Source organism: Schistocerca nitens, chromosome 1, assembly GCF_023898315.1.
Source record: "Schistocerca nitens isolate TAMUIC-IGC-003100 chromosome 1, iqSchNite1.1, whole genome shotgun sequence".
NCBI lineage: Eukaryota > Metazoa > Arthropoda > Insecta > Orthoptera > Acrididae > Schistocerca > Schistocerca nitens.
Window position 1 is genome coordinate 861,532,654 of NC_064614.1, and position 13,262 is coordinate 861,545,915.

A 13,262-nucleotide genomic window follows, 5' to 3' on the forward strand; every position below is an offset into this window, starting at 1 on the left:
AAACAGAGCAGCGCAAGCTGCAGACCAGGCTAGCACCTGCGTATGTGTTCGAACAGTTTTGTCCAATTCCTGTGTCTGCTGAAGACGACTTGAGTGAACCGAAAGTAACATCAATTAAAACATTAAATTTTGACGCCTATATACACGAAAGTTACGAGATAGCCATTGACTTAAGCACCCCCAATTACAAGAAGTAGGGTATTATACAGTTGCTACTAACGCAGGTCCATGTGCTGTACGTATCCACGAAGAGATTTCTTCTTATTTGTGAGTCAGTAATACTATTCTGTGTGCAGATGTGTTCCGGTCCAGAAGAAATAGTCTTTGCGTTATATAGGTCAATCAAATTAAAATTTGGTCGGTGGTACAACAAAGTATTGAAAACCTAGTCACAATGGGATACTCACTTGTATTGCCCACTATACTCGTAAACTAGAAAAAGATTTCATCGCTACGGCCTACAAGTGTTATGTGGCGCAACAAAAGCCACCAAATTGAATAACTGTAAAAATAAGCAGCTAATTGTCATTTGTGGCGACCACTGATGCAGAATATTGCAATTATCCAGTTAACAAGTAACCGGCATTACAGAGTATTCTCCATAAATCCCTTTCCACTCGTTGTTAATGAATATCAAAGGAAGAATAATACTAATATTTACAATCATCACGCATCATTGTGTGCCATTAAGTTTCATAATTATCCCGAATAACCAGCAGAATTACTGATTAAATGAATAGAGCAGACCGAAATTGTATTAGAGAGAAATTTATTTTCTGTGCCGATCATTTCCCATAAAAGCAATGATACATGCGCACATGGAATCGTTTACACAGTTTACTCCGTTCACTGTGTGTGTGTGTGTGTGTGTGTGTGAAGGAGAGAGAGGGAGAGATAAAGGACAGAGGATTCACGAACGCAGACCGCAACTGATGAATCTTTTGTCTTCTGGGTGGTAACCCTTACTCTTCGTAAGAAATGTGTTATTTTACTATACATTTGATTATCGAGCAAGCCGCGGCAATTGTAAAGGCACTGAATTCCTAATGGAGATGAGCAGATGAGCAGATTCAAAATCCCTTCCGGTCGTCTTGCTTCAGGTTTTGTGTGGTTTTCAAAAAAGTGGTTCAAATACCTCTGAGAACTATGGGACCTAACATCTGAGGTCATCAGTCCCCCAGACTTACAACTACTTAAACCCAACTAACCTAAGGACATCACACACATCCATGACCGAGGCAGGATTCGAACCTGCGACCGTAGCAGCAGCGCGGTTCCGGACTGAAGCGCGTAGAGCCGCTCGTCCACAGCGGCCGCCTCTGGTTTTCTCTCTGCCGATTAATGTGGATGTCGGAATGGTTTCTTTGAGAAAGTCACAGCCTACTTCTCATGACAATGTGTTCTTTTTCTAATAACACCATCGCTGACATGACACCTATCCCAGTATTATTTTGCTCGTTTATTAAGTAAAAAGCGTTCATTACAGTGGTTATTAATTAAATGCAGTACTATTTCCATATAGATAAAGATGGTTTCGTTATTTCATCTACGGTGCAGAAGCAGTCCACTGCACAATTGTCAATTAATCATAGAAAAATTGCTTAGAACAACAAATATCGTTGTGCAATTAACATTTATACTTTTATTTGTACTTCAGTGCGAGAATATTTGGCCCGATCACAGCTGGATTGGAGTCCTTAGAGCGAACATCTGGGGAAGATAACTAGAGGAACCTGTCCAAATACTGTAGCATACAAAGTAAACAACGACTCCGCTGCATCCGCAAAAACTTGTTAACCGTCAATTTAGCGTAGAAAGGTTCAAATGTGTGTGAAATCTTATGCGACTTAACTGCTAAGATGATCAGTTCCTAAGCTTAAACAATACGTAACCTAAATTATCCAAAGGACAAACACACACACACATGTCCGACGGAGGACTCGAACCTCCGCCGGGACCAGCCGCACAGTCCATGACTGCATCGCCTAAGACCGCTCGGCTAATCCCGCGCGGAAATTTAGCGTAGAGCGTAGAATGTCTAAGAGAAAATACCTGCACCGTATGTACTTTGTTTTACTGCTAGTACCCTCCGCCACACACCGTCAGGTGGCTTGTGGAGTATGGATGTAGATGTAGTGTAGAGAAACTTAGCTACAGTAATAAGAATTTAACACAGTAAGTTTGCAGACAGGTCTGCAAATCAATTAAAATAACGCTAAAATATTGCTTTTTGAACATATTCGGGGTATAAATGCACTAATTAGCAATTAAATGATAAAACACGGTGGTGAGTTCTTGGACTGGAGCCACTTCGAAACAATGACGGGGCGGACAACACAAGATCAGTAAATGTGGTCTGATGTGGTTTGATAAAATAAACTACTTTTCAGAATTAAGCTTCCGATGTGTTAGCCGACACAAGCAGTTGAGCTTTCGTTGGGCTCCACATTTCACGTCGTTTTTATGAGACATGCTGACAATGAAGTGTTCATCTTTGTCATGCTAGTGTAAAACGGCCGGCCGTGGTGGCCAAGCGGTTAAAGGCGCTACAGTCTGTAACCGCGCGACCGCTACGGTCGCAGGTTCGAATCCTGCCTCGGGCATGGATGTGTGTGATGTCCTTAGGTTAGTTAGGTTTAAGTAGTTCTAAGTTCTAGGGGACTGATGACCTAAGAAGTTAAGTCCCATAGTACTCAGAGCCATTTGAACCATTTTTAGTGTAAAACGGAACACAAACTAAGCAAAGTGATAAGTCCGAGTGGAAATTTGGAAATTTGTGATAAGTTCTATGGGACCAAACTGCAGAGATCCTCGGTCCATAAGCTTACACACTACTTATTCTAACGTAAACGTACGCTAAGGACAACACACAGACCCATGTCAGAGGGAGGACTCGAACCTCCGACGGGGGGAGCCGCGCGAACCTTTGCAAGGCGACCTAGATCGCGCGGCTACCCAGCGTGGTGAAATTCCGCTTGATTTGCACATTTATCTACTTGTATTTACGTACACAAGCAGACATACGTTATTTCTTTGTCTCCAAATAAAATCAGATGCGTCGGATGGAACCGTTTCAAAAACTTTGGCCAAGGTTTTTGAGATGAAATGTAAACATAATTTTCATGTCGTTTTTATCAGAACACAGGCGAGTGTCGTGATACTGTTTGTAGTACTTTGTCGTATATGGTAAACGTAGCCTGAGATTTTCAGAACTATTATAGATTGTGTAGTATTATATCGTCAATTGCAAAAAAAAAAAAAAAAAAAAAAAAAAGAAAAACTGGTTTTCAGAAAAGTTTGGCCACAATTCAGACCTTCCAAACCAACGTTTCACGAATTTAATTTAATATTTATGTGTAAAAAGGTATAATTTTGAGAATGTTAGTACGCTTGCAGACATGTGATTCTGAGAATTTTCGTAAGTTACGAGTGTTTTGCATAACCTATTTCGTAGTAAATCTGCGTTTGTGATTTACAGTTACTGTAAATGAGAAACATATCGTGTCACATTAGATGTCTCTTTTAAAAGCAGGGAATATTGCCTGTATTTATCTTGAATTTATGTTGTTGTCGAATCCGTTAGTAACCATAACCTGAAAACCGTTTGAGAGAAATAGTACAATCGTACCAAGATGCTGTTGTCGTAATAAATATCTCGTTTTGTCTGTACGTCACTTTAGTTCTAAAAGGTTACTGGTAGTACTTGTGGCTGATCTGGCTCATAAACCAAAACGGAATCAGCAATCTTAAAGTTACTTGTTTACTGTTCTGTAAAATAATGCACCAGGAACATCACATTGTGTTTGCTGTTTTTGGGCAGGGAATGAGTTTGTTGCTGTTCGTAAGCAGCTGGGAAGCGCTCACACTACGCTCAAGGGATAAGAAGCAGTTGCGAATGGGTGTCTTGTGAGGAATACGGATATTATGCACTGGCTATTCCAAAGGCTTCTTAAGTTCTATCCTGTGCATACTCTCTCTTAGGGGGAAATGCAGAATACATCATTACTCGTCACTTGACAGTGACCGACGTTTCAATGGTAGGTCAAGGCGTACTGTATGGAGAAGACAGGGACCAGGGAAAACTCAGGTTGCAACATCCATCCTCCTAACCAACAAGATGCAGTTGCCGTCTTCCACTGAAACCGAAACTACGCGAGGGAGAATCATTTACCCTGTTAAGAAAACAGTTGCGTTATAAGTCAAGAGGATATAAACGCAAACGGATAGGGGTTTATTAATTATCGGTAATTCAAACATACGGCGAGTAACGTACTCCTTAGGTAAACGGACGCAAGGGATGGAAAGGACGCCAGGTGCACTCATTGTGCATGCCTTGAGGGCCTCAGTCAACGTCTTGAAGAGGTTATTCTGGAAGGCACTTAGGTAACATGGTGCAATCAAGTACAGATCATTCCAGCGACTTGCAGAGAAGGTTGAAAATACCAGCCTTGCTCAAGGAGTTTCAACGAAGCTCACTGTCTGCGCAATTGCCACCAGATCAGATCGTCGCCATCTGCATATCAATGGAGGCTTGAACCAGAGACTGTGAAGGTTCTGTGACAAGGTAGGCTGTGACTTCCTACACTTACACCATTGGGTTGAGAAGTGTAGCGTCCAACTAAATGACTCAGGTGTGTGCTACACATCAGAGGCAGCTACGCAGATCTCCAAAGTTTTTCCAGCCCGCCACGAATTTCTCTCTCCAGTGACAATCTTTTCCTCTCAGAGTAGCACTTGCAACCTATGTACTCAATTATTTGCTGAATGGAATCATCTCTACAGTTTTTACACTCTTCGTCCTAGAACGATGGAAGTTATTCCCTGATGTTTTAACAGATGTCCTATTATCCTTTCTCTTTTTTTAGTCAGTTTTTTACATACATTCCTTTCCTCGCCGAATCTGCGGAGAAGCTTTGCATTCCTTGCGTTGTCTACCTAATTTTCAAATTCGTCTATAGACATGCCTCGAATGCTCCTGTTCTCTTTATTCTGGTTTTCCCACATTCCACTTCTCACTACCATACAACGCTGTGCTCAGAAATTCCTTTCTCAAATTAAGGCCTATGTTTGATACTAGTAGACTTCTCCCAGCCAGGAATGCCTTTTCTGCTATAGCTAGTCTGCTTTTTCTGCCCTCCTTGTTCTGTCCGTCATCCGATATTTTGCTGTCTTGATTGCAGAAACGTGATGACTGGGTGTTGTGTGATGTCCTTAGGTTATTTAGGTTTAAGTAGTTCTAAGTTCTAGGGGACTGATGACCATAGATGGTAAGTCCCATAGTGCTCAGAGCCATTTTTTTATTGCAGAAAGTTTTAACTTCATGTACTACGTGGTCACCAACTTTGACATTAAGTTTCTCGCTGTTTTCATTTCTGCTGTTTCTCATTATTTTCGTCCGTGTTTGATTTACTCTCAGTCCATATTCTGTATTGATTAGACTACACATTCCATTCAACAGATCCTGTAATTCTTCTTCGCTTTCACTGAGGATAGCAATGTCATTAGCGAATCTTATCATTAATATTATTTCGCCTTGACTTTCAATCCACCTTTCTTTGATTTTCGACGTCGCATCTTATATGTATAGACTGAAGCATAGAGCGAAAGACTTACACCCTTTTTAATCCGTGCACTTCGTTCGAATATCTAGTACTATCTTACACTGTCGAACGCTTCTACGACGACTACAAATCCTACGGACATGTCTTGATTTTTCTTCAGTCTTGCTTCCATTATCAACTGAAACGTCAGAACTGCCTCTCTGCTGTCTTTACCTTTCCTAAAGCCAGACTTTTCGTCATCTAGCACATCCTGAATTTTCTGTACCATTCTTCGCTGTATTATTCTTATCAGCTACGTCGATGCATGAGCTGTTAAGCTGACTGTGCGGTAATTCTCGCACTTGTCACCTCTTGCAATTTTTTAAATTGTGTGGATTATTTTTCCAAAAGTCGGATGGTATGTCGGCAGGCTTACACATTTTACACGCCAACGTGAATAGTAGTTTTGTTGCCACTTCCCCAATGATTTTAGAAATTCTGATGGAATGTTATCTGTCCCTTCTGCCTTAGGGGCCCTCAATGCAATCATTCCACCTATCCGCCCTCCTCTGCATTTAACAGTGGAATTCTCCTGGCACTCTTAATACTACAGCCCTTGTTTTCAATTTTACCAAAGACTCTTCTGACTTTCATATATGCTGAGTCAGTCCTTCCGAGAATCATTTCTTTTTGTGTTTCTTCACATTTTTATGCACCCATTTCACCTTAGCTTCCCTGCACTTCCTACTTAACTCATTCCTCAGTTACTTGTATTTCTGTATTCCTGAATTTCCTGGACCATTTTTGTACTTCCTTCTTTCGTCGATCAGCTGAAGTATTTCGTTCGTTACCCACGGTTTCTTTGCAGTTGCCTTCCTTGCACCTATGTTTCTCTTTTCAAGTTCTGTGATTCCGCTTTTCAGAGCTGTCTATTTCTCTTAATGAAATGCGTACTGAGCTATTTATTATCACAGGTATCTACAGCCTCGGAGAACTTCAAGTTTATCTTTTCATTCCTTAGTATTTCCGTCTCCTTCTTCTTCGCGCATTCATTCTTCTGACTAGTGTCTTAATCTTCGACCTGCGCATAATCATTAGTATATTGTGACCTGAGTCTCTATCTGCTCCTTGTACGCCTTACAATCCATTATCTGATTTCTGAATCTCTGCCTTACCATGATGTAATCTAACTGGAATCTTCCCGGGTCTCCCGACTCTTTCCAAGTCTACCTTTTCTTCTTGCTGCTGTTGCTGTTCGTAAGCTGCATGATTCCCTATTACTAATTGAAATTTATTGTAGAACTCAATTAGTCTTTGTACATACAATCCACCGAGCGAGATGGCGCAGTGGTTAAACACTGGACTCGCATTCGGGAGGACGACGGTTCAATCCCGCGTCCGGCCATCCTGATTTAGGCTTTCCGTGATTTCCCTAAATCGTACCAGGCAAATGCCGGGATCGTTCCTTTCAAAGGGCACGGCCGACTTCCTTTCCCGTCCTTCCCTAATCCGATGAGACCGTTGACCTCGCTGTCTGGTCTCCTTCCCCAAAACAACCCAACCCATCCATACAATCCAGATAACAACAGCTGTAGGGAACCCAGAAGTATTAGTGCAAGATCCAAAGAAACGCTGTCTTCCACCGCAGGTGAGAGTATTAAAATTCCAATAATTAAGAGTCGAAGCATTCGCAACAAAGCCCCAGAGTTTGAAGGACTCCTAAAAGCAGTAACACTCACTTGACACAAGGTACAGAAAGCTGGTTGAAACTTGAAACTGACTGCAGTGAGACTTCTGGAGAAAAGTATACCGATGTGATGGCCTAATGGGAAATGAAGGTGGTGCATTTGTTGCAGTGGACAAGAAACTCACATCCACTGAAACTGAAACTGCATGCGAGACTGTTAGGGCATGATTCAGTATTAAGTGTGGGCATAATATTGTAAGTGGATCCTTCTACCGACCACCAGATTCCCCTCCTGATGTAAACGAAAAACTTGTAGAAAACCTTAGTTCGCCTCTACATAAGTTTCCTAGCCACACTGTAAGAATTGGAGGAGACTTTTAATCACCCAAAAAGCAACTCGGAAAATTACAGTTTTCGTAGAGTTGAGTGTGACAAGACACCCTGTGACTCAGTTAGTTACTTGTTCCAAAGATCAAATTCGCGATAGTCTTTATGATGAACGTGTCAGCAGAATAAACATAGAAGTTATATATCTTCAATTAAAGAAAAAAAATAAAAATATTATTTATACGACGGCATGCAGGCCATTTACAGGCCTTTTTTTCCTCGCTGTCTTTTTTTTTTCTTTTTTTAAACGAGTGAGTGTATCTTCTCAAGAAATCGTCTACGGTATACAAGGAGTTGTTAAGGAGAAAATTCTCCAATCTAAATTTCAAAACGTTTCTGTCAGACTTTGTATTTCCGTGGGAAGATTTTCTGCATTTTCACCCCTCTCTGTGCCAAAGTTAGATTCATTACAGGGCAAGGGCAATACGTATCACTTTTCCTTCTAATGTTGTGAATATCTCTGTTAATCGCAAATTTAGATTTATTATTGATGACAAATTTATTAAGTGAATAAATGTACTGTGTGACTATGGTTAACATTGTCAGCTGCTTTAAGAGATATCTCATGGTGCGCTTTAATGAATTCCACAATTAACTTTAATTACACCGCCGGGAACCACAGTAATCTAGAATTTTTTGAGTTAAATTTCCGCCGTTTCACTGTCAATTATTCATTTATTTAACACAGTCGTGAGCTCGGCTTTATAGCCATTCTTAAGAGCACGTTGAAGTGTTAAAATATGTCTGACCTCTCTGTGTCTAGTGTTATTGTTGGAAAAATATATTTCTCATCTGATAGACAAGTTGTCGTATTACAGTTATATATCGAAGAATCATAATGTGGCTGACACTCTGCACAATGAAAAATCATTAACACGCACTATGACGTATTTAACAGCTAATATTCCTGTGACCTGAATTCATCACTTCTGTTCATCAGCTGACAGATCGGTTGGTGACAATATCAGAGTGGGATGTACCCTCTACCATGATAAACACAGTGGTCTGTGAAATATGGATGCAGATGTATCTGAAAAGCAAAGTGTGTTACAGGCTACAGGAAAGAAGACGTAAAAGGATCAGAGAAAAAATTTAAAGAATGGGGTGACTGTGACTAATAAAAATGAATGGGAGGCAGCCGACTCGATGGTAGGTGCATCAAATAAATTTTTTGTTGGACTCCAAGTGATAAGAAAAGACCTAGCAAACGAGTGGAAAAATCTATATTTATAACGTAATTTTCGATTTTTTAGGTTTTGGTAATGAAACTCATCATTTAGGAAAAGGACCATATTTTAATTAGATTCAGACTACATTGATAAGCAGAGTCCGCTTAATGCTCAAGCAGCACAAGCTGTCGTTTGCAACTCCAAGCTGAGAGAGGCGCCACGAGCGCCCAAGTCTAAAATTTTTACGAGGTGCCTGTCACAGGTAGTAGCGAAAACTGACATGACTGAAAGCGTTCGAGGGGATGTGGGGGAGGAGGGGGGGGGGGCAGGGCGGCGCCAAATGGTATGTCGTTTATGTGGGATAGGGCTAACCGGTACTATGCTAACACAAGGTAAACATGGTAATTTAAAAGATGAAATAATCAGCTTTGCAAACTAATCTCGGTATAAGCTGATTAATCCTCATATACAAACTCTGCCTCTATAGCAGGCAATTGTAAAGCACTGCCAAAATAGTTCACATCTCGCCAGGTAGAGATTTAAAGCATGTATCTCTCGCAGTTTATTGATACCGATCTGATGGACCATCACTAATAAGGATCAGTTTCTTTTCTATATTGCGCATCTCGTTTTTACGTAAATAAAAAGTACCTCATATGCAGACTTACTAACTTCATCTTCATGGTAAATGTAGATTTCGGACTTGTTGCTTTTCATATAATGGGTACCAAATACGTAAACCCATAACCGACAAATGTAAAAAAATTTCCTGTGCAGGAATATTCGGGAGCAGCAACTTTTGCATACACTGAGGTGACAAAGGTCATGGGATAGCTATCTGCACCTATGCAGATGGAGGTAGTATCGCGAACACAAGGTATAAAAGGGCAGTGCATTGGCGGGCTGTCGTTTGTACTCAGCCGATTCACGAGAAAAGATTTCCGACGTGATTGTGGCCGCACGACGGAAATTAACAGACTGAACGCGGATTGACAGTTGGTACTAGACACATGGGCATCCCATTTCTGAAATAGTTAGGGAATTCAATATTCTTAGAGCCACAGTGTCAAGGGTGTAGCGAGAATACCACATTTCAGGCATTACCTGTTACCACGGACGACACTGTGGCCGATGGCCTTCACTTAACGATCGAGAGCAGCGACGTTTGCGTATAATTGTCAGTGTTTACAGTCAAGCAATACTGTGCGAAATAACCGTAGAAATCAAGGGGGGTGGGACGTACTATGAACATACCTGTTAGAACAGTGCGGCTAAATGTGGCATTCATGGGCATAATGGACAATGGCAGCAAACGACAGACGGAAGTGCCTTTTCTAACAGCACGACATCGGGTGCAGCAGGTCTCCTGGGCTCATGACCATACCGATTGGACCCTAGACGACTGGAAAATCGTGGCCTGGTCAGACTAATCCAGATTTTCCTTGGTGAGAGCTTATTGCAGATTTCGAGAGTGGCGCAGGCCTCACGAAGTCGTGGACTTACATTGTCAACAAGGCACTGTGCAGGCTGGTGGTTGCTCCATAAGGGCAGTTTCTACATGGAGTGGACTGGGTCTTCTGGTACAACTGAACATATGGTCGACTGGGGTAGACCATATGCAGCCATTCGAACTTCATGTTCTCAAACAACGATGGAATTTTTATGAATGATAATGGTATGTGTCAAGAGACCACAATTGTCAGTGATTGGTTTGAAGAACGTTTTGGACAATTTGAGCGTATGATTTAGCCACCTTTAATATTTTTTGTGTGGAATCTAAAATTTAAAAACCTCTCTCATACCGGCCTCATTTAGCTTCACTGATCAGGATAGTAAAAACATGCGTATGTTAAGCGAATTTTCATTCACAAAGCAGGCTTATCACATTCACACAATTCAACACTGTTCTGTCCTGATTAAATTGAGCTTAACTCAAATTTCATAAGGCAGTGAAGCAATTTCGAAGTCTCGGTGCGACGAAAATTGTCAGTCGATCTCCTGGAAACATTTGTAATAATTATTAACTTTCGGTGATCACATGGGGAAGACCGGAGATCTGCTGGTAAGACCGTGTTAGCCTATTTATTTGAAGTAACTGGATATCTTGAGCATACAAAACGGCAGGTTCGTCCAGTGTAAATCAGACGTTCCCTACTGATCCCGTGCAACACAGCGTAGTAAGCAGACACTGACAATAATAATCAGTTAAAAATACGCGAACACATTTACTTTAGTTTAGTTCATGTATTATATTCCTTCTCACACAGAATCTCATCAAGATGGCGACTAGCTCAACAATACATACATATACTTTCTCCTTCTTTCACGACTAATCAGCAAGAATTCCTTCATTCTTTTCCTAAGAGAAAACATACATAGCAGAGAAGTTATTCCATGGAGTAAATGGACGCTCCAAGGAATAATTGGGCTTGAAACTACTTTGCATTGATAATCGGTAAGATCAGAAGAGATATTTCGAGATATGTACTGAGTTATATAATTTATAAAATTTCTGAAAATATCGCGGGGAGACCGCTGCAAGAGACATTACACACCCATCGTAATGGCGGAGTTTTGAAATTTGTAAGACTGGATGTCATGAACTGCTATATATATTATGACTTTTGAACACTAGTAAGGTAAATACATTGTTTGTTCTCTATCGAAATCTTTCATTTGCTAACTATGCATATCAGTAGTTAGTGCCTTCAGTAGTTTGAATCTTTTATTTAGCAGGCAGTAGTGGCGCTCGCTGTATTGCTGTAGCTTGAGTAACGAAGATTTTTGTGAGGTAAGTGATTTGTGAAAGGCATAGGTCAGATTGCGTTGCGCTAAAAATATTGTGTGTCAGTTTAAGCACAGTCATGTATAATTGTTCAAAGAGGACGTTTCATAGAAGTTAAGTCCCATAGTGCTCAGAGCCATTTGAACCATTCTTCTTCTCGGATCAGAGCAGATTCAACTTGTGTAGTGATTACCGACGCACCCTCATATGGCAAGAGGAGGAAACATGTAATGCACCCAGGAAGACTGCCGAACGTGATAGCTTTGTTTGTCCAGGTGTTATGGTGTGGGAAGGCATAATGTTGTACGAACGTACTGACTTCCAAAACGCTGAACATGGTGCACTCAGCGATCAGTGTTATTATGACACTGTATTCATTCTTCATATGCGTCTTTTCAGGAGTGCGTGCGTTCGGTCCTGACGAGATTTTTATGGATGACAACGTTTTTATTTTATTTATTTATTTATACGTCAAGTTCCGTAAGACCAAATTGAGGAGCAAATCTCGAAAGTCATGGAACGTGTCAGTACATGAAATTGCAACATAAAAGTACCGAACAGCACAGGTGGAGGAGTTCTTGGAGCCATTCAGTGAATGGAACGGGCAGCCCGTGTCCCCGACTTAAATTCCATCGGGCTCGTGTGGGATGCCTTGGGTTGTCAATCGCGCTGATGGAGGAATGGAACGCTCTGCCACAAGAACTCCGTGCCAACCATGTGGTCAGCATGGCAGCACGTTCTAGAGCATGCATTGCCATCCGTCGTGATACACACCCTATTAATACCGTGTCTCACCTTTGGCAATGTCCTAGAAACTGTCATAAATAGCGATGACTTCAGTATAACTACCGTCCTTAAATAAATGCGTCGTTGCCCACGTGTCACTGCGTGTTTCTTTTAGTAATTGTAGCAGTTTTCATCTGTATATGGTCAGAGTTGCATCGAGCTTTGTTATTTGGAAGTGACGCGTTATGCAACGGTTACTTTCATCCTATCGTTTTGCACATCATTATAGGAGACATTGTATTAAAATGACACTGTCTGCAAAAGTGACATATCTCGTTTTTCTTATTACTGCTACAAGAGGCAGCACTTTTTGTGACACAGTTGTTTTCATGTGTTGGCGATTCTGTTACACCAGAAACGACGAGGCCGTTTGCTTGGACGGTTTCGTGTTATGTGAAAAATCCGTGCACATCGTGTTTTATAAGTTGTTGACAACTGTTCTTCTGTGCCGTACTGTATCTGGATCATTTGATTTATAACATTTTTGCACACAGAAGGTGAGTAAAGACTTTCTTTAAGTACATTTATGGGTATGTTGCACCACGGATTTATAAGTTGTGTATTTGTACGCGTAATGCTGCAACTGCGGGTAAAATGACATGCTGTTTCCATATAATTTTACCCACAAACACAGTTTACGTTTCTTGTCTGTCCATTTGCTTCTATTTATGGTAACATAACGTGTAGATCATAATTATTATTACCATTATTATTAATTCCGTAATATTGATTGGAAATTATAAGAGAATCAGTTATCTCTAGGCATATGATTCAGAGAGTATGCAGAAGGTTACTGACGCTGTAAATAACGAACAAATGGGCCAGCAGCTTCTCTCAAAAACGTTCTGTGTCCCTCAAAATACTTTAAGAAAGAGAGCACAAGGCAAGAATAAGCGAGTTGTAAGAAC